Source organism: Bufo gargarizans, chromosome 1, assembly GCF_014858855.1.
Source record: "Bufo gargarizans isolate SCDJY-AF-19 chromosome 1, ASM1485885v1, whole genome shotgun sequence".
Classification (NCBI taxonomy): domain Eukaryota; kingdom Metazoa; phylum Chordata; class Amphibia; order Anura; family Bufonidae; genus Bufo; species Bufo gargarizans.
The window spans coordinates 367,145,937-367,166,575 of NC_058080.1; the positions used below are offsets into that span (position 1 = coordinate 367,145,937).

General features: G+C 47.0%; 1 long non-coding RNA gene across 1 annotated transcript in view; it reads right to left on the bottom strand.

Moving 5' to 3' along the window:
* Positions 1 to 455: 455 nt before the first annotated feature.
* LOC122920228 overlaps positions 456 to 20,639 on the bottom strand; it is a 61,598-nt gene continuing 41,414 nt past the window's right edge. The window contains exon 3 of the long non-coding RNA XR_006386897.1: positions 456 to 629. This is a non-coding gene — a long non-coding RNA (uncharacterized LOC122920228). The remainder of the gene's footprint in view (positions 630 to 20,639) is intronic.

Here is a 20,639-nt window from a genome sequence, read left to right on the forward strand (position 1 = left end):
TGGTGCTGTATTCTCCTATATGTAAATCTGGCTCATTACTGTGACCTGCATCTCATCTTCTCCAAGTCTTTTTTTTTATTATAATTATATATTTTTTCAATTTGGTGACTAAAAATTTAATTTGGCTCCTAAATTTTTCAGTTTAGGAGTTAATGGCTCCTGTTTATTTTTTTTAGTCTAGGGCACTGCCTTGCCGTTCTCGTGCAGTCTTTGTTTCCAGAGCTGCCATGATCACATCGACAAATACTCCACTTGATAGAGGCATCCATCCACTGGCCTCAGCGGCCACATAACATAATTCAGGATTTTCCTAAGTCATGACGTAAAGTCATGATTTTATGAAAGACACGGAGGCGAGTATTTGCTTAACTCTTTCTTTACTGAAAATATAGCAGCAAAGACAACTGAAGAAAAAACCATCAGTGTAACCATGGTCACAAACTCCACCCCTCTAGCCCCTATATAAGGAGCATCACTGGACGGACACCTCCTCTTTCTTTGCAGACTTCAACTGTCGAGAACCTGGAAACCTGGAACGGTCAACAACAGCCTGAACTTCGGCTACGGAACAACAAAACAGGACTGCAGCAAGGTGAGCACCCGGTGGCAGCTGACAGAAGGCGATCAACCTAAAAGGAAAAAACGACACATCATGGTAGTACACTATGAAATTTTTTAACTCAGACAATTACACAAGGATAATTATTCTACGTGTTTTTTTGAAAAATAAATAAATAACATCAAACATCTCTAAATAACTGATAGTCAAGCGACACCACAGACCAGTCGGGAGGGCAAATAAAAGCAACGGGTGGGAAATACTCGCCTCCGTGTCTTTCATAAAATCATGACTTTACGTCATGACTTAGGAAAATCCAGAATTTTATATCAAGACACGGAGGCTCATATTTACAAGTTTAAAGCTGAGCAATCACGGAAGCAAAGGCGTGAGGAACAGGTCTGAAATAGAACTCCCGAAAGGTAGAGACTCGGGACCAATCCGCCAATTTCAAGACATACTCCATGCGAGCACCGGCCACGGACATAGAGGTAGCCGATGCCCCACGCACCGAATGCGCGGTGAATATGGAAGTGTCAAAGCCCGAGAGAGATAGGATCCACTTAACGGGATAGGGTAACGCTGGTAACTGGGGAAAAAGGGCGACGGAAGGAAATGAACAGCTGAGGGGAATTCCCAGAGCGGAAGGACAGTGTGCGAGACTCGTACTCTCTAAAGCAAGCCACCGGGCATAACTGAAGAGAGGAAGGAAAAGACGGATAAGAAACCGACGTAATGCCCGTCTTAGTGCGTCGAGAGATATTGAACATAACACCCTCCGGTGTAAAATAACGTGCGTCAATGTCCAGGGCCCGGACGTCTGAGACGCGTTTGCATGAGATTAAACAAAGAAGGGTCACTAACTTGGCCGAGAGCTGCCGCAGAGACAACATAGAGTTGGGAGGCCAGCCTTCCAGAAACCTGAGAACTGTCGCAACGTCCCAGGTGGAAGAGAAACACGGTCTTGGAGGGCGTGCCAAACGAGAACCACATAATAATCTGCACACTAAAGGATGTTGGCCGGCGGGACAACCGTCAAAACCCGAATGTCTGGAAGAGATAGCTGAACGGTACACATTTAAAGTACGTTAAGCCTTCCCTGCTTCAAAGAGAGATGTGAGGAACTGAAGGATGGCAGTTACAGGGGCCTGTACGGGATCCAAGTCCCGTGAATCGCACCAACGAACCCAGACGTCCCATGCAGCGTGATAGGCTCGTCTAGTGCCCGGAGCCCATGCAGACTCCAACAGCTGTCTAGTTGCTGCCGAAAAAACAGAGGAATCCCAGGAACCCCCGAAATTCGGCATGCGAGAAGACGAAGCGATCCGTCTAGAAGTAGAGGGTGTCGGTGACCATAAGGGTCGAGAAGAAGATGTGGGAAAGACGGCAAGAGCCGAGGTTCCTCCGACAGAAGGCTCAGTAACTGGGGAAACCAAGACTGCGTTTTCCAGCAGGAAACTATCAGTACCAACTGTGCCTGTTGGTGACAAACCTGAGCGAGCACTCGAGGGATGAGTGTGAAAGGAGGGAAGGCATAATGGTGGGAGCCGCCCCAGGGCTGGAGGAAAGCATCCACCGCCTCTGCTTCCGGGTCCGGACGCCAACTGAGGAATCTGGGGAGTTGTGCATTCAGACGCAACGCGAAAAGATCGATGGATAACGGGCCCCAAAGAGATAAAATATCTCGGAAGACCGTCGAATCCAACTTCCAATCGCTGGAATCCGAAACGCAACGAGAACTCCAGTCTGCCAAAGTGTTGTGGAGTCCTGGTAGGTATTCCGCCACAACAGATATTCCCTTGGATAGGCAAAAGTCCCAAAAGTCTTTGGCTAGAGAAGACAGAACCTTGGAACGAGTCCCTCCCAAACAGTTCACGTAACGGACAGCAGAAACATTGTCCATACGTAAGCGAATACACGCTCCAACCGAACCCTGTGCGAAGCTGCGGATCGCAAAGGATCCTGCTAAGAGCTCAAGAGCATTGATGTGAAGATGTGATTCTTCTGGGGACCACGCTCCTCCCGTGGAGACTCCCTGACAGTGGGCTCCCCATCCCATAAGGCTGGCATCCGATTCGATGACCTGGTCTGGGCGAGGACCGAAAATGGCTCGGCCATTCCACACAGACAAATTGTGGATCCACCACACCAGTTCGTGTCTGGTCTCCGTATCTAAGACAAGAGTGTCTGAGTATGAGGCTCCGGCTCTCAGGTGAGCAATCTTGAGCTTCTGTAGGGCTCGATAATGGAGGGGAGCTGGAAATATCGCCTGGATGGACGAAGTGAGAAGTCCGATAAGGCGAGCCAGCTGACGGAGAGATATCTGTGGGAGAGAGAGAGAATGACGAATCTCCTTGCGGATCGCTTTGACTTTGACTGCGGGTAGGCTGAGTGTTTGATCCCAAGACTTTATGGTAAAACCTAGGAATTCTATGGTAGTGGCTGGTATGAGGCATGATTTCTCTAAGTTGAGAATAAACCCTAACCCCTGGAGTAGGGATTTGGCCATCTCCAAGTGACCAAGCAGAAGGGGCGGATCCTGGGCCATGATCAGGATGTCGTCTAAATAGATGATTAGACGAACTCCCCTCTCTCTGAGCCAGGCCACTACCGGTTTCATGAGTTTTGTAAAACACCATGGGGTGAAAGACAGGCCAAATGGGAGGCAGGTAAAGCGCCAGGTGTGGCTCTTCCTTAAAAACTGGAGAAGATTTCAGGAGCCACTGGGACGGTGAGATATGCATCTTTCAGATCCAATTTGACGAACCAGTCCCCTGGTAGGAGCATATCTCTTAATAGATGGATGCCCTCCATCTTGAAATGTCTGTAACGAACGAAGACATTCAAGTGTTTGAGATTTATGACCGGGCGGAACTGGCCACCTTTTTTCTGTACCAGGAAGATACTGCTCAGTACTCTCGCGTGAGGATCGGGAGATAACTCTATCCCCTCTTTCAGCAAGAGGGATGAAAGCTCCGTATTCATGAGTGTCTGGGTTTGGATTGAGCAAGAAACCCTCGGTATGAGAGGAAGGTCCCTTGGGGTGGGCACCAGTTCGATGGTGAAGCCCTGGACCATGGAGAGGACCCACTGGTCTGAGATGATCCTTGACCACGCATGGGAAAAGAGACAGAGTCTTCCCCCAACCCGCTGTGAAGTCGGATACGACACACAGAGATGACTTACCATATGGGCGTCTTGATCCCGGAGCGCCTCGGAACCCTCTGGAGCGTGAAGAACCTCCGCGTGATGGAAAGAAGGTTGGTTGGTATCTGGGGTCCTGCAGTGACTGGCGATAGTTAAAGGAGCCTCGGCCCGTGCCTCTGGGCTGAAAAGTGGAGCGGCCGGACAGTCGGCCTCTGAGACTGCCGGCCCTGGAGGAAAAACGCGGCGCATGGAGCTTTGCGCCTTATCAAGGGCCGTAAAGGCACCGACATATTTCCCCAGCTCTTTAATGAAGGGATCTCCAGAAAGGAGGCCTTGCGCTTCCTTGCCAGATTCAGATAGGGATAAATTAGCCAATTTGGGCTCTATCTTCATCAATATGGCCTTCCTTCTCTCGATGGCAATAGATGTATTCACATTGCCCACCATACAAATGGCCCTTTGGCCCAACCCCTGAGATCCTCAGGGTCAACTTGCGTGCCTGCCACCTTAGCGGCCTCAGCTAAATCAAAGATTTTTGCTAGCGGGCCGGTCATGTCAAGAAATTTATCCTGGCAAACTTTTAATGCGGAATCAAGCCCCGTGCGCGGGTTAAAACCTGATTTTGCCAGGAATTGGACCACCTAAGGGTCCACGCTAGGGGTTTCACATATCCTATTGGGGATAAGGGGACGAGGGCATTCCGCCCGCAGCTTGTTGCGAGCCTCCTTGGAGAGAGGCGTGTGGATCCTCGCTTCTAAATACTGAGCCACGTGGGTGGCGGGGAGCCATTCTGAGGACCTTGGGTGATGTAACTGGTCAGGGTTGAAAAGAGGGTCACCCTTGGGGTCTATGATTGCGTCTTTGACGTCCTCCTGTGGCTCTAAACTGACACCCGTTAACTGAGACGGGTCATCAACGGCAGGGTCAACTGCTACATCAATTAAATCATCCATTGAATGGTTAGACCAATTATCTATAGCCTCCTCAACAGACTCTGCGTCTGAGTCAGACACCGGGATCCGGTAGTGACCGGGCGGTTTTCCATAATCGTGCCCTTTCTGCCGGGTGCGGGTTAGCTCTTTTACGCGACTTATTCGCGCAGTCAACGGATGGGCCAGAGCCATCATTTAAAAGTGTTCTGGAGGCAGGAGGGGGCATATCAGAAATAGGATGAGCCCTAAGGGCCTGGGAGATTGATTGCATCAGGGAAGCTGACATGGATCCCATTGCAGCAACAATAGCATCAGAAATGGATTGCTGTAAGTTTGCAGCCTGCACCCCAGGAGTAGGAGTTTCATTAACCCTGCGAGGGGAGGTGGGTGATACATGACTTGTGCGTTTCACCTGGACAGAACCTGCAGGAGAAGCAGGAACACTAGACATGACAGAATATGTCTGGAGGAGTGAGTCACCCCAACAGCTAAGAGACAGGTCGGCGCTGAGGAGAAATGTAAGGGGACACAGCAGGTATCAGCGTTTGAAAATGGCACTGTAAAAAACTGGGAGCGAGAGGGGACGTAGCTAGAACGGAGCCTCCTCCTCCCTACTGTAAGTGCCAATGAGCGATTAGCAGGAATAGATGGCGCCTGAGAATCCCACAAGGCGCCGCGAGATCTCGGTGCCAGGAACGATAATTAAAGATGACACCCGAGAATCCCGTTCCCCGCGAGGTTCTAGAAGAGAAAGCCCGGGAAACAAAGCGGGAGGAAGGAGAATATGTGGGGGGGTAAAAAATGACCAAAGGACGTCGCAAGCCACCAGAGGGGAACTCGATAAGGAGAAGAAAGCGGCGTAAACAGAGGGAAGGTAAAAGCGCATAGGGAAAAAATAAGGGCAGATGATTTAACCCCAGAAGGGGAGAAAGGGGATAAATGAATAAACGCCACAGAAGGGAGCTGTGGAAGCTAAAACCGGGCAGCCTAAGGGAGCAATAAACTAAAAACCTAAGGGTACCGATAAATACCCTCAAAGCTATAGAAAAATATATATACGTATATTAAGCACAGAAAAACATCCAGCTACTTATCTGTTGGAGCAGCAAAGAAAAAGGAGGTGTCCGTCCAGTGATGCTCCTTATATAGGGACTAGAGGGGTGGAGTTTGTGACCATGGTTACACTGATGTTTTTTTCTTCAGTTGTCTTTGCTGCTATATTTTCAGTAAAGAAAGAGTTAAGCAAATACTCGCCTCCGTGTCTTGATATAAAATTGAGTACATCATCCCTTCAGTGCCAGGATCACAAGGACGATGAAGCTAGAATGGACTGAGCACGTTGAGTAAGGCTTGTTTTTATTTTTTTTTTATTTAAGAGCATTCTGGACCTTTTGTAAAAAAAAAAAAAAAAAAAAACAATTTGGGTTCCTAAAACCCCCTTTAACTTCTTTTTAATTTGTGATGTACTTGAGCTACATGCATACATTCAGCTTTAAGGCCTTTGTGATCTTCAAAGGACCTCAACAAATTTTTGTACATGTGGCTGGCGGGTCTTGAGAAATCAGATGTTTCCTTGAAAGAGGAAGAGGTTTAGAAACATTTGTTTTTTAACGGTCTTTGGTGCCACAATAGGATTTTACTGTGCAGACATCTTGCACTGAGCTTGGCACTTCTTGTAGACTGAGATAAAGCATGTTTGGCCAAGTCAAGGGTTGAACACTAGAAACCATTCCTTCCCAATAATTGCCTGCTGCATTTACATGCAGCAATCTCTTCCACTGTATGGCAAAGAACCACAGAAAAAGGCTATTGCTCGCAGCACATCACCATATGGTAAGCAGTTCTATATATCTGGGGCCGGCTTCCAGTTCAAGTTGTGGCTCACACAAGAGGCTCATCTCATCTGCGTAGCCATCGCTTGTCTTCGTACAGATTCATTGTTTCTGAGCAGCAGAGGGCTTTCACCCAGCAGGATCTGCTGCCCAGAAACAATGATTTAGGTGTCCACATCAACTATGCTTTCGCCTGTTGAGCGTTATGCCCTTTCATTAGATGATCTGCAGCACATTTACATGGCCTGATTTTCGGGAACAAGCGTACATATTACCGGTGATTCCCGATAATTGGCCCAACAATTTCCCCATGTAAACCCAGCATTACTGATGACCTGGTTCAGGGCAGGCGGACTAGAAGAGCTTATGCTAATTGTGGCGTTGCTCCCTATTTAGTATACAAAGCACACTTAAAAGAGGACATGTCACCTCTCCTGACAGGTCTGTTTTAGTAACTACTTGCATTCCCCAAGTAATAACAATTCTGGAGCATCCTTCTGTGTCATTCCTCTGTTACTCCTCCTAGAAATGTATGTCTCAAGTGCCAACTGGGCGCAACTACTTGGGTGCCGGTTCTTGCATAACTAGTCTAACCAGTGCTCCCATGAACAGACTTTGTAAATCGACCTATAAATTTATAGGAAGAATGACAGCACAATGTAGAGATCAAAGAAAAGATGTTTCTGAATTGTTATTTTGAAGCAAATCCATGTACAAAATATCAGGAGATTCTATAAATCTTCTTTAAAGGGTTATCCAAGACTATAAAATGCTCTCCCATACGATGGGCCCCTCACAATGAATATACTTACCTGGCTCCCTGTGACTCTCCTGGTCTCCGCATCACCGCTGCTGCTTCTCCCCGTACGCAGATAAAAAAAATCTGGTGTCAGGGGGGAAGCAGCCAATGGCCCACCAGAGTACCACACTGATATGTGAGGATCTGTGGATGACACTGTTATGGGGGATCTGTGGATGATACGCTGCTATGGGGTGATCTGTGGATGACACTGGATCCTCCAGTGGGCCAAGGGTCTGACAGTATTGAAACCTTAATAAAACAGGGCCCTTAAGGTCCTATATCCATAGAGGGCGGGCCCTCAGAATAATCTTCTCTGGTGGGCCCAGGGGGGACCAGTCCAATGCTGCATGTGACCGATAAATGTGATGTTTCTAGCCTAGGAAGAGGCTGCAGCACTAACCAGAGTGCCAGATCATAATATTCTGCTCCTGGAAAACCCCTTTAAAATCTTTTGCAGATATAAATTTTATGATGAACAAAAGAGGATGGTAAAATCTATGGCATGCTTTCTCTCAATTAGGCATCCAACCAAGCAGTGACGTACCTGGAGAAGTAAGGGCCCCATAGCAAGGTTTAAACCAGGCCCCCCACACAGGACAGAAGGGTTTTCGCTTAAACCCCACTTCAATGACCCTTGGGCCGTTTCTTTCACGGCTTCATTTGCTAAAAGTTGTTCCTTTAGAGCAGGCATCCTCAAACTACGGCCATCCAGCTGTTGTAAAACTACAACTCCCACAATGGCCTGCTGTAGGCTGATACCTGTAGACTGTTCGGGCATGCTGGGAGTTGTAGTTTTGCAACAACTGGAGGGCCGCAGTTTGAGGATGCCTGCTTTAGAGGGTAGAGTCCTGACCAAGTTTTCACCTCCAGTAGAAGATGAGATGATCCCAACTGCGCCCCCTCTTGCCCTTGGACCCATAGCAGTCGCATGGTCTGTTACGTCCCTGCAACCAAGGTAAACAGCCAGGATTCCAGATCATAGCAACACACCAGAGAGATGGGTGCAGATCCTGCAGATGTAATTGATAAAGTATCTTGAAAAAGAGGCCAGAGTGCCACAGCCTCGTTCTATGGCCTGTGACATCACCGTATATAGCTCATATGGCCTAGTTGCAGCTCAGCCCCATTGAGGTGAATGGAGCTGAGCTGCAATACCAAGCACTGCCCCTATACTGTGTATGGCATTCTACTTGTAGAGCTGCGCTCCAGTGAGTGCAGTGGCTTCTTGAAACAGCTCCTGAGGATAGGGCATCATTACCCATTCCTGGATAACCTCTTTAATACTTGATAGGAATTCTTCCAATCACTGGAGTTCAGTCATCACATTATTGTGGAGGAATTTTGGCCAGCTCTTTTTTCACAATTGCTTTAGATAAGCCACACTAGAGGGATTTTGAGCATGAACTGCTCGTTGAAAGGGGTTATGTCACTTAAAGGGAGTCTGTCACCAGATTGTGACCTTATAGACCGCTTACATAGCGCTCTAGCATAGCAGTCTATGATTCTAATGGTACCTTTGATGTTTGCTTCTGAAGTTCCCCCAAGGCAAAAACGGACTTTTATTCATATGTAAATTAGGGCTCGCAAGTGCCCAGGGAGGGGTTCACCTCGTTGGAGCCCAGGCTGTTCTGCCTCTTTTCGCCATATCCCCGCCCCAGCCTCTTCCTCTGCCCGTCCCGCTCTTCCTTTGCGTCCTCCTTCTCTGCAGTGAGATCCCGCGCCTGCGCTATCCATTGCTTGGCCGGGGCCTGGGCTCCAACGAGGTGAACCCCTCCCTAAGGTGAAACCAAAAATCACAAGTGCCCAAATTTTTTTTTTTTATTTTATTATTATTATATCTTCCTTTTCCCTCCCTCTCCCTTCCCCCGCCCCTTTCTTTATTCTCTATTTTCTTTTTCTTTTTTCTTCTCTTTCATCACCCCTCCCTCACCTTTAATTTTTTCTTTCTTTTTCTTTTCTTTTTAAAGGGGCCTAATATATAACATTTGTAAAGTGCATAATAGTATAGGTGGGTGAAGCATAAATGAAAAATACAATACGGGACATAATACATATGTCGTGAGAAGTCCAAAGACCTAAGACCACATATAATTTAAAAAATGAAAACAACAATTAAAAAAAACTTGGCGTATGCTGAATCGGGGAAGGCCAATAATAAGAGAAAAAAGAAGAAGAAAAGAAAATCTACAAAAAAGACGAAAAATCCATTCCAGCCGTAAGGTGATCAATTTCCAGACCCATTTGCATTTCTGTTGTGCGAATTTCTTGGAGATGTCTCCACCACAAATGTTCTTCAAAACACAATCTATACCTTGAACTTTCAAAGTTCTTGAGTCACAAGTATGATGAAGTTTAAAAAGTTTAGCAACAGGCTTCAGATTTGTCACATCTCTTTCGTCAGCAGCAGATGAAATGTCCCGAACATGTTCACATACTCTGACTTTCAGCTCCCTAGTAGTAAGGCCCACATAATTTTTTGGACAAGTACAAATGGCATAGTAGACAACTGCTGTACTGGAACATGTCAGGTGATGCGTTATTTGAAAGGTCTTCAAATCATGGAAATCAGTAAAGGAACCTACAATACCTAAACTTTACCTCTTACCGAAGATTCACAAGAATGCCAAGATATCTCCAGATGATTAACTCAATTCCGATCGGACAGTTTCTATGTGCTCGTAGGATATGTTTTACAGATTGTATGTTTGAACAACATGCAGATGATTTTAAGCAGCGTTTTTTGAGTCGTAGATATAGTCAACGTTCCATTAAGAAAGTGAATAGAAGAGCATAATTGTGTTCTCGCCATTTTTTTTTTTCTGACAAACAAAAGTCAAGCAACAACATAGTGGGATTTATCACGAATTACCACTCCAGATGGCCTGAAATGAAAAATTATTTGAAGAAGTTTTGGCCTGTCCTTAACGGATTTGGTTCTTGCAAAATATATTGTATCAGGACCGTCGGTGGTGGCCAAGAGATCAAAAAAGATTAGGCTACTTTCACACCTGCGTTTAGGTGCGGATCTGTCTGGTATCTGCACAGACGGATCCGCACCTATAATGCAAACGCTCAGATCCGTTCAGAACGGATCTGTTTGCATTACCATGAACAAAAAAATAAATAAAATTTTTTGTTCATGATAGTGCAAACGGATCGGTTTTGACTTTACATTGAAAGTCAATGGGGGACGGATCCGTTTGAAAATTGAGCCATATTGTGTCAACTTCAAACGGATCCGTCCCCATTGACTTACATTGTAAGTCTGGACGGATCCGTTTGCCTCCACACGGCCAGGCGGACACCCGAACGCTGCAAGCAGCGTTTGGGTGTCCGCCTGCTGAGCGGAGCGGAGGACAAACGGTGCCAGACTGATGCATTCTGAGCGGATCCGCATCCACTCAGAATGCATTAGGGCTGGACGGATGCGTTCGGGGCCACTTGTGAGAGCCTTCAAACGGAACTCACAAGCGGACACCCGAACGCTAGTGTGAAAGTAGCCTTGGTTCAGAGCTGTTACATGAAACAGACCCCTCCCATCTTCCCGGGAATTGTAAAGCCAAAATGTTCCAGTATAGCAGTTGTCTACTATGCCACTTGTCCTTGTCCAAAAAAATTATGTGGGCTTATTACTAGGGAGCTGAAAGTCAGGGTACGTGAACATGTTCATTTCATCTGCTGCTGACAACAGAGATATGACAAATCGGAAGCCTGTTGCTAAACATTTTATACTTTATCATGCTTGTGACTCTAGAACTTTGAAAGTTTGAGGTTTAGATTGTGTTTTTGTCACGAGGGTATCGAGAACCACGCCTGACTCCGTTATACCCGGGGTCAGGAAGTCGCAGCGGTTGGCTGCACGCTCTATTTAAGATAGGGCTGTTTTCCTTATGGTAGCTTTCTGGGTTTGCTTTGCAAACCCTTTTGGCTCACTCAGGGATCCGTAGCTCCTTCTCCTCAGCTGTTCCTTGTCCAGCACTCCCAAACCTCCTTATATTCCCCTCTCACACTTCTCTGGTTGCCAGAGATGGAGCTTCCTGCCTGGACATCTATCCTGACCCACTGGAGCTGTGTTGCTGCGTTCTCTGACTGTTGATTCAGAACGCTACCCTCCGGATCCCTGTTGGACCTTTGTGGACTGCTGTGGTCGTCCACCTGGGTGTTTGTGTTTGTCTGTATTTGTCTGTCCTCTCCCTGGTGTTTCCCTCTTAGTGCAGTGGTGCGGACTAGCGATCCCACCGGCCCGTTCACTATCTAGGGCTCATTTCAGGGAAAGCCAGGGTTTAGGCACGTGATCGCCGCACGGGTGAGGAACCCGTCTAGGGACGTCAGGGTAGTCAGGTGCCAGCCGCAAGGTGAGTTAGGGGTCACCACCTTTCCCTCTCCCTTGGGCAGGGCTTTCCCTGTTTTCCTCCCTGTGCGTCACACCGGTCATTACAGTTTTGAAGAACATTCATGGTGGAAACATCTCCAAGAAAGTGGCACAATTGGAATGCAAATGGATCTGGAAATTGAACACACTGCGCCCAAATGGACTCAATTAATCCACAGGTTTTTCGTCTTTTTTGTAGGTTTTCTTTTCTTTTTTCTCTTCTTTTTGGCCTTCCCTGGGTCAGTATACGCCAAGTTTTTTTATTATGTTTTTATTTTCATTGTTTATTTTTATAATTATATATAGCCTTAGGTCGTCACTTTGGACTTCTCACTACATATGTATTATGTCCTGTATGGTATTTTTAATTTAAGCTTAACTCGCCTATACTATTAGGCACTTTACACATTTTATACATTAGGCCCCTTTAAAAAGAAAATAAAAAGAAAGAAAAAATTTAAGGTGAGGGAGGGGTGATGAAAGAGAAGAAAAAAGAAGATCATGGAGAATAACGAAAGGGGTGGGGGAAGGGAGAGGGAGGGAAACGAGACATAGAATAATAATAAAATAATTTTTTTTGTCTTATTCACATGTTGTGATATGAGCTTCTATTCACATTTTTCTAATTCACTCTCATTATGGTATTTTACATTTACATTTTTTATTTTTTATTACAACATGTGACACCACGTTTTGACTCACTTTTATATAATTTTTTTTTATATATAATTATGTTTTTCATATAGAAAGGAGTATATAATGAAATGTTTGGGGGGCACTCAGCTATTCAGTTCTGTATGGAAATGAATATTCAATTACGGTCAATTGATATAAAACCTGTAATTTATTAGAAACATCAATATAACATGGATTATAGTGCAAAAATGTGAAAGGTTGATATCCCGCTCCTGGTCCTGTAATTAGTCTATTCCTGCAGAATATCCACCGCACATTTGAAGCACCAAAAGTGATACATAGTATACATGAAATTGAATTCAATATAAAAATAATATGGTATAGTTGGCCAACTGAAATATAAAAAAACTTAAAAATATGAAAAATGATGGATAAAATAAGTATATATATAGTGTAGCTCCGTTTAAAATGTCCCGAACTTCCTATGTGGTATGCCAACTTATGCAAAACTTTAATATATAATAAATACCATTAGCATGTCAGGTTATGGTAGGCACACAACTAACAGCATTTATGCAAGGTTCCTATGATGTTGTTGTTTGACAGTTCTATATTGTCACTGTTGTATAGCTGAATACTCATAACCAATGGTTATTAACCATCTGAGTGATTATATAAAAGGCAACAATGTCTTTCCAGTGGTAAGTCTAAGGGTCCATTCACACGTCCGCAATTTTGTTCAGCGCCGCGATGTGCTGCCCAGATACGGAATTGCGGACCCGCAAAACCCGCACTTCCGGGTCCGCAATTCTGTTCCCCCAAAAAATAGAACATGTCCTATTCTTGTCCGCAATTGCGGACAAGAATAGGCATATTCTATTAGTGCCGGCAATGTGCGGTCCGCAAAATGTGGAACGCACATTGCCGCTGTCTGTGTTTTGCGGAACCACGGATCCGTGGATCTGCAAAACACATTACGGACATCTGAATGGAGCCTTAATTGCAGATTTTCTTTGTGCCACAATAGAGCTTCTCTTTATATATCACATTCATCAATGAGATCATTCTATCAGCATAATGTTACTTAGAGAGAATATCTCTTATCCTTTATAGTTATAGAATCGATTGGCAATACATTAACGATCCTGTAGAGAGCCGGTTATATCTCCAATTAGAAACTTTGTTGCTAAACTCACTGCGTATCTGCTGCTTTGTGTGCCGGCTTACCACGTGGCGTCCCACATGGTCCGGAGTTGTAGCGTTGTTCAAACGCTGGAGGTGAGTCTGTGGGAGATAGATGCTGGAATGGTGATCAGTTCCTGTGCGTCAAGGCGGTTAGAGGAGGGAACAGGTGATCTTGCCAATCTTGTAATATGTACTTATTGTTACTGCTGTATATACAACGAACTATAATTTCTCAGACCAGTAGAGCCACTGTATACTACATATGTTTTTCATATAATTATAATTTGTTTTTGTTTTTTGATCATTTTTTATAATCATGGTTTTCACATAATCATGCCTGTGGCGGAACCCGCCTCGCCACTGGGCATTGGAAAGGACTGGCTACCCGCCTCCTACCTGCTGACTATGGCCCCTGGTAAATTTGTACGTTTGAATGCAATTTGGGCATGTGGTGTTTTGTGTTGCTGCTGCTGGCCCTTTGGGGACCATCCGTGGACATGTGACTTTTGGGAACAATGGCCTTTGAGACTGTGTAACAGATTGCATTCGGGCTGTCTTGAATATTGTGTATGTTGTTATGGGTTCGGTTGGATTGTATTGCGATGTATTGTGGGCTGTGTGTATCTTGCTCTTGCTGTGATGTTAAAGGCATTGCTGTTCTGTGCCTCTTCTCCTCCCCCTTTTCCTGTCCCCCCTCAAATCTCCCATCAGCCCTTGCTATTGTCGGGCCCCACCCTTCCTTGTACCATAGCCCTCCATGTGCCCTATTGTATGCAAATGAGGCTGTTGGGGGGGTTTAAAGTAGGTGTGCTATGTCCAAATAAAGTGAGTTCCTGTTTTAAACCTCAAGGTGAAGTGTCGTCTCATTCTTGGGGGAGGATTTATTGCATGCTGTCCCAGTTTGACTGCTAGGAGTGAAAACCTATTCGTATGGTTCCTATTCAACTGCCTACAGCATTCATTGCTGGGAGAGGATTTATATGCTGGTTCGGTGATTGTGGTGTCTGCTAGGCGCATCCGTAAACGGAGGTACTCAGTCGGGGTGCCAGGAGATCCGTTACATTGGTGGCAAGCAGTGGGATGGCGTCCTGGTGTGAGAGGAACAACACCCTGGAGACACAGGAATTATTATGGAGCGGCATAGAACCAGCGAGTCCCTGGACAACGCTCGAGGTAGGAAATGAATTTAACCGGAGGTTACAGAACCTCTTGGCACCACTGGTCAAGCCAATAGGAGAGGCAACCAGGTTGGACTGCAGAGAGAGCGCCCGACAAGAGATGTGGGAAGAAACCCTAGAAGGTGTCCAGCGTTGGCGAGGTGAGTGTCTTCCCAGCAAGGAGCAGCGGTTACAGGCCAGAGTGGCCCTACGGATACCTATGCTGGGAGAACAGGCCCAGGAGGAATTGGTGATGCAACTTAATTCACTGGCATGGAGGGAACTGGGTCTCGATGATGCATACCAAGCGCTACGTTGGTACGCGGTTCAGCGGGTTCCCGGAATGGCCAAATTTGACAAACCCGAGGGCAAGGATTATAATGGCCCTGGCTTATTATGGGGGACCTTTGCAGAACCGGAATTTGGGAGTGCAGCAGAGTCACGGCTTTGGGACATATTTGACTACAGAGAGGCCGTGCTGGATCTCCCTATGGCCGAGGACCTAAGGCCAGACCTCATTGAACTAGCTGTCCAGGAATGGGAACTGGAGCAGGATTACCAGCACCTGTTCAGCTCCAGTCAGTCACCCTATACCCTGCAAGTACCACCAGAGCAGTGGGAGATCGAACGGTATTATGCGGACTTATATAATCAAGTGACACCGCCTGTCTCTAACCTGATGGGGCTTATGGACTGTACACCATTAGGAGCGGTGAGTTTCGTTCCCCCTCCCCAACAGCTAAGCCCGTCATCAGGAGACTTGCATTCGGTACCTCCTACCCCCCAACCAGCTCCAGAAATAAGGGACCTTATTGACTGGTCCTGGGAAGACCCACAGATGGCAGGTGGAGATGGGACTGCGTTCTCTCTACCGGCCCTACAGGGATGCTGGGCAGTTGGCCCAGATCCCCAGCGGCAGAATATTCTACCGGGAGGGGAGAGTCTCGTTCCCCCTCCCCAGCGGCAGCCTAGCCCACCAAGGGGAGACAGTAAGCCCCACAACAGTGCAGATGGGACCGTAGTCTCTGCACCTACACCACTGGGGATAGGGACAGTCTGTCCTGGTCCACAACAGCAAGACAAAGTATTGGAAGGGGAGACAGTCGCTTTTCCCCTACAACAAGAAAGGGTGTCGCAGGGAGAGGAGCCTGTTACCCCCTCTCCCCACTGGCAGTCTACGGTTCAGGGAGAGGAGCCTGTTACCCCCTCTCCCCAGCGGCTGAAAGTGTGTAAGGGAGAGGAGTTTGTTACCCCCTCTCCCCAGCGGCGGCCTAGCACACCAAGGGGAGACAGTACGCCCCACAACAGTGCAGATGGGACCGTAGTCTCTGTACCTGCACCACTGGAGATATGGACAGTCTGTCCTGGTCCACAACAACAGGACAATGTATTGGAAGGAGAGGCAGTCTGTTTTCCCCTGCAACAAGGGAGGGTGTCACAGCGAGAGGAGCCTGTTACCCCTTCCCCCCAGCAACAGCTTTGTTCCACCAGGGGAGAGGGCACCCTGGTTATCTTCCCCCCAAGCCATGGATCTACAACTGGGCACAAGTGGCAGGGGGCCATAGGGACAACTACACCCTTTGAGAAAAGCCGGCTGACTATCAGAGCCCCAGACCGACTGGAGGTCTGGAGTCTGGATAGTCTCAATGGGAAAGGGGAGAAATGTGGCGGAACCCGCCTCGCCACTGGGCATTGGAAAGGACTGGCTACCCGCCTCCTACCTGCTGACTATGGCCCCTGGTAAATTTGTACGTTTGAATGCAATTTGGGCATGTGGTGTTTTGTGTTGCTGCTGCTGGCCCTTTGGGGACCATCCGTGGACATGTGACTTTTGGGAACAATGGCCTTTGAGACTGTGTAACAGATTGCATTCGGGCTGTCTTGAATATTGTGTATGTTGTTATGGGTTCGGTTGGATTGTATTGCGATGTATTGTGGGCTGTGTGTATCTTGCTCTTGCTGTGATGTTAAAGGCATTGCTGTTCTGTGCCTCTTCTCCTCCCCCTTTTCCTGTCCCCCCTCAAATCTCCCATCAGCCCTTGCTATTGTCGGGCCCCACCCTTCCTTGTACCATAGCCCTCCATGTGCCCTATTGTATGCAAATGAGGCTGTTGGGGGGGTTTAAAGTAGGTGTGCTATGTCCAAATAAAGTGAGTTCCTGTTTTAAACCTCAAGGTGAAGTGTCGTCTCATTCTTGGGGGAGGATTTATTGCATGCTGTCCCAGTTTGACTGCTAGGAGTGAAAACCTATTCGTATGGTTCCTATTCAACTGCCTACAGCATTCATTGCTGGGAGAGGATTTATATGCTGGTTCGGTGATTGTGGTGTCTGCCAGAGTGCTTGGAAGCCTCAGGAAAACGCTAGGCGCATCCGTAAACGGAGGTACTCAGTCGGGGTGCCAGGAGATCCGTTACATATGCCTTTTTTCAATCATGTCTTATTCACATATTACTCTATATGATTTTCACACTTCTCCCCTCTCTAATTTCTGCCCCCCCTCCCCTGGCTAATCTCTTATATATATAAAAATGAGTTTCTGTCTGTTCTTTATGCGCGACCAAACGACTAGACCGATCTTTACCAAATTTGGCACACAAGTACATCAGGTGTCCGGGAAGGTTTCAGACAGGGTCTCAGCTCTCTAGGATGTACCGTTCCTGAGATATTTCCCCAAAATAACCCACATTAGCCAATACAAGCCTGCAAGTCTTTCTCTTCATATCCCAACTGCCATAAACACAGTTTTACTCCAGGTTTCCATAACAACCCAGCCATTTTTCTTTACTGCTTAAAGGGGCGGGCACTGTGGAGGTCACTGTTTTTAAAGGGGCGGGCACAATGGAGGTCACTGTAATTAAAGGGGCGGGCACTGTGGATGTCGCAGTTATTAAAGGGGCGGGCGCTTTGAAGGTCCCTGTTAAAGGGGTGTGCACTGTGAAAGTCGCTGTTAAAGGGGCCGTCACTGTGAAAGTCGCTGTTAAAGGGGCGGTCACTGTGAAAGTCACTGTTAAAGGGGAGGTTACTGTTAAAGGGGCAGTCACTGTGAAAGTCACTGTTAAAGGGGCGGTCACTGTGAAAGTCACTGTTAAAGGGGCGGTCACTGTGAAAGTCACTGTTAAAGGGGCGGTCACTGTGAAAGTCACTGTTAAAATGGTGGTCACTGTTAAAGGGGCGGTCACTGAAAGTCACTGTTAAAGGGGAGGTCACTTTTAAAGGGGTGGCCACTGTGAAAGTCACTGTTAAAGAGGCGGTCACTGTTAAAGGGGCGGTCACTGTTAAAAGGGTGGTTACTGTTAAAGGTGCGGTCACTGAAAGTCACTGTTAAAGAGGAGGTCACTGTTAAAAGGGCGGTCACTGTGAAAGTCACTGTTAAAGAGGCGGTGACGTTAAAAGGGCGGTCACTGTGAAAGTCACTGTTAAAGGGGCGGTCACTGTGAAAATCACTGTTAAAGGGGCGGTCACTGTGAAAGTCACAGTTAAAGGGGCGGTCACTGTGATAGTTACATTTAAAGGGGCGGTCACTGTGAAAGTCACTGTTAAAGGGGCAGCCACTGTGAAAGTCACTTTTAAAGGGGCGGGCACTGTGGAGGTCTCTGTTAAAGGGACAGGCACTGTGGAAGTCACTGTTAAAGGGGCGGCCACTGTGAAAGTCACTTTTAAAGGGGCAGGCACTGTGGAGGTCTCTGTTAAAGGGACAGGCACTGTGGAAGTCACTGTTAAAGGGACAGGCACTGTGGAAGTCACTGTTAAAGGGGTTGTCACTGTTAAAGAGGTGGCCACTGTTAAAGAGGCGGTCACTGTGAAAGTCACTGTTAAAGGGGTGGTCACTGTTAAAGGGGTGGCCACTGTTAAAGGGGTGGCCACTGTTAAAGGGGTGGCCACTGTTAAAGAGGCGGTCACTGTGAAAATCACTGTTAAAGAAGCGGTCACTGTGAAAGTCACAGTTAAAGGGGTGGTCACTGTTAAAGGGACGGTCACTGTGAAAGTCACTGTTAAAGGGGCAGTCACTGTGGAGGTCTCTGTTAAAGGGACAGGCACTGTGGAAGTCACTGTTAAAGGGGTTGGCACTGTGAAGGTCACTGTTAAAGGGGCGGCCACTATGAAGGTCACTGTTAAAATGGTGGTTAATGCTAAAGGGGCGTGCAGTGTTAAAGGGGCAGGCACTGTGGAGGTCACTGTTAAAGGGGCAGGTACTGTTAAAGGGGCAGGCACTGTGAAGGTCATTGTTAAAGGGGCGGGCACTGTGGAGGTCTTTGTTAAAGGGACAGGTACTGTAGAGGTCACTGTTATGGGGGAAACTGATGATATCTTTTTATGACACACGGAAACATAAAATGAAATAGATGAAATATATCTGTGCAAAGCCGGGTCCTTCTGCTAGTGTCCGCCTGGCTGTGCGGAGGCAAACGGATCCATCCAGACTTACAATGTAAGTCAATGGGGACGGATCCGTTTGAGTTTGACACAATATGGCTCAATTTTCAAACGGATCCGTCCCCATTGACTTTGAATGTAAAGTCTGTACGGATCCGTCTGAGGCTGCTTTCACAATTTTTTTTACAATATAATGCAGACGGATCCGTTCTGAACGGATCCATCGTCTGCATTATATGAGCGGATCCGTCTGGGCAGACCACTGACGGATCCGCTCTGAACGCAAGTGTGAAAGTAGCCTAAAATGAAACGATTTTAACTTTTTTTGAAGACCTTATCTGAAATGCGGACAGAGAATTTTAAAGCCCTCTGAGTCACTAAAAACTGGTGATACCCCCAATACTGAGATGCTGTGCCCCCCAAACTATACTGTAGTAACAGATAAACCCCCCTGAAAATACTAGTTATACACAGATAGCACCCCCTTCAATAATTATTGGAACACAATGCTCTAAAAAATAACTGCACCCAGCAAATAGTGCCCCTGACACTAATAGTGTAACTATAATGTCCCCCAAAAATAACTGTGCTAAGCTGATATTGTGCCAGGGTGCCCCCACAGTAATAGAGCTCCCCAAAATCCCAGCAATAGTAATAGTTCTGTGCCAGAGTGCACCTAATAGTAATAGTGCTACTACAGTGCCCCCAACAGTAATTGCGTCCCAGAAGTAATAATGCTCCCCCATAGTCCCCCAGTTGTAATAAAGCCCCCTTATAATGTGCACCAGTACAAAAAATGCCCTGTTGTGTGGCAGTAAAAAAAAAAAACTCCTCTTAGTGGCCCCAGTAGAGCCAATGTCCCCAGAGTGCCCTCATGTGATCAAATGACCCTTACTGTGTGCCACTACAAAAACATTTAGTGCCCCCAGTTGAGCTAAGGTGCCCATAGTGCCCCTATAATGTGTTCCAGTATAAAATACTCATATATAGTGCCCCCAGAAGATGCCCCCATAGTGCTCCTCCCCCGTCCCCATAGTGCCCTTCATAATGTGCCAGTATAAAATGCCCCTATAGACTGCCCCACATAGATGCCCCCATAATGCTTCTCTCCCCCCTTCCCCATAGTGGCACCAAAATGGGTGCCAGTATTAAATGCCCCTATATAATGCCCCCATAGTGCTCCTTTCCCCCACACTTCTCCATAATGCCTCCCATAATGTGTGCCAATATATAGGGCCCCCAGTAGAAGCCCCCATAGTACCCACCATAATATTTTCCAGTATATAGGGCCCCAGTAGATCCCCCCATTGTGATCCTTCCCCCCTTCTCCATAGTGCCCCCCATAATGTGCCAGTTTATAGAACCACCAGTAGATGCCCCAATAGTGCTCCCCCCTTCTCCATAGTACCCCCCCATAATGTGCCAGTATATAGGGCCCTGATTAGATGCCCCCATAGTGCTCCTTTCCCCCTTCTCCATAGTGCCCCCCATAATGTGCCAGTATATAGGGGCCCACAAAAGATGTCCCCATAGTGCTATTTCCCCCCCTTCTCCATAGTGCACCCCCATAATGTGCCAGTATATAGGTGCCCCAATAGATGCCCCCATAATGTGCCAGTATATAGGGCCCCCCGATGGATGC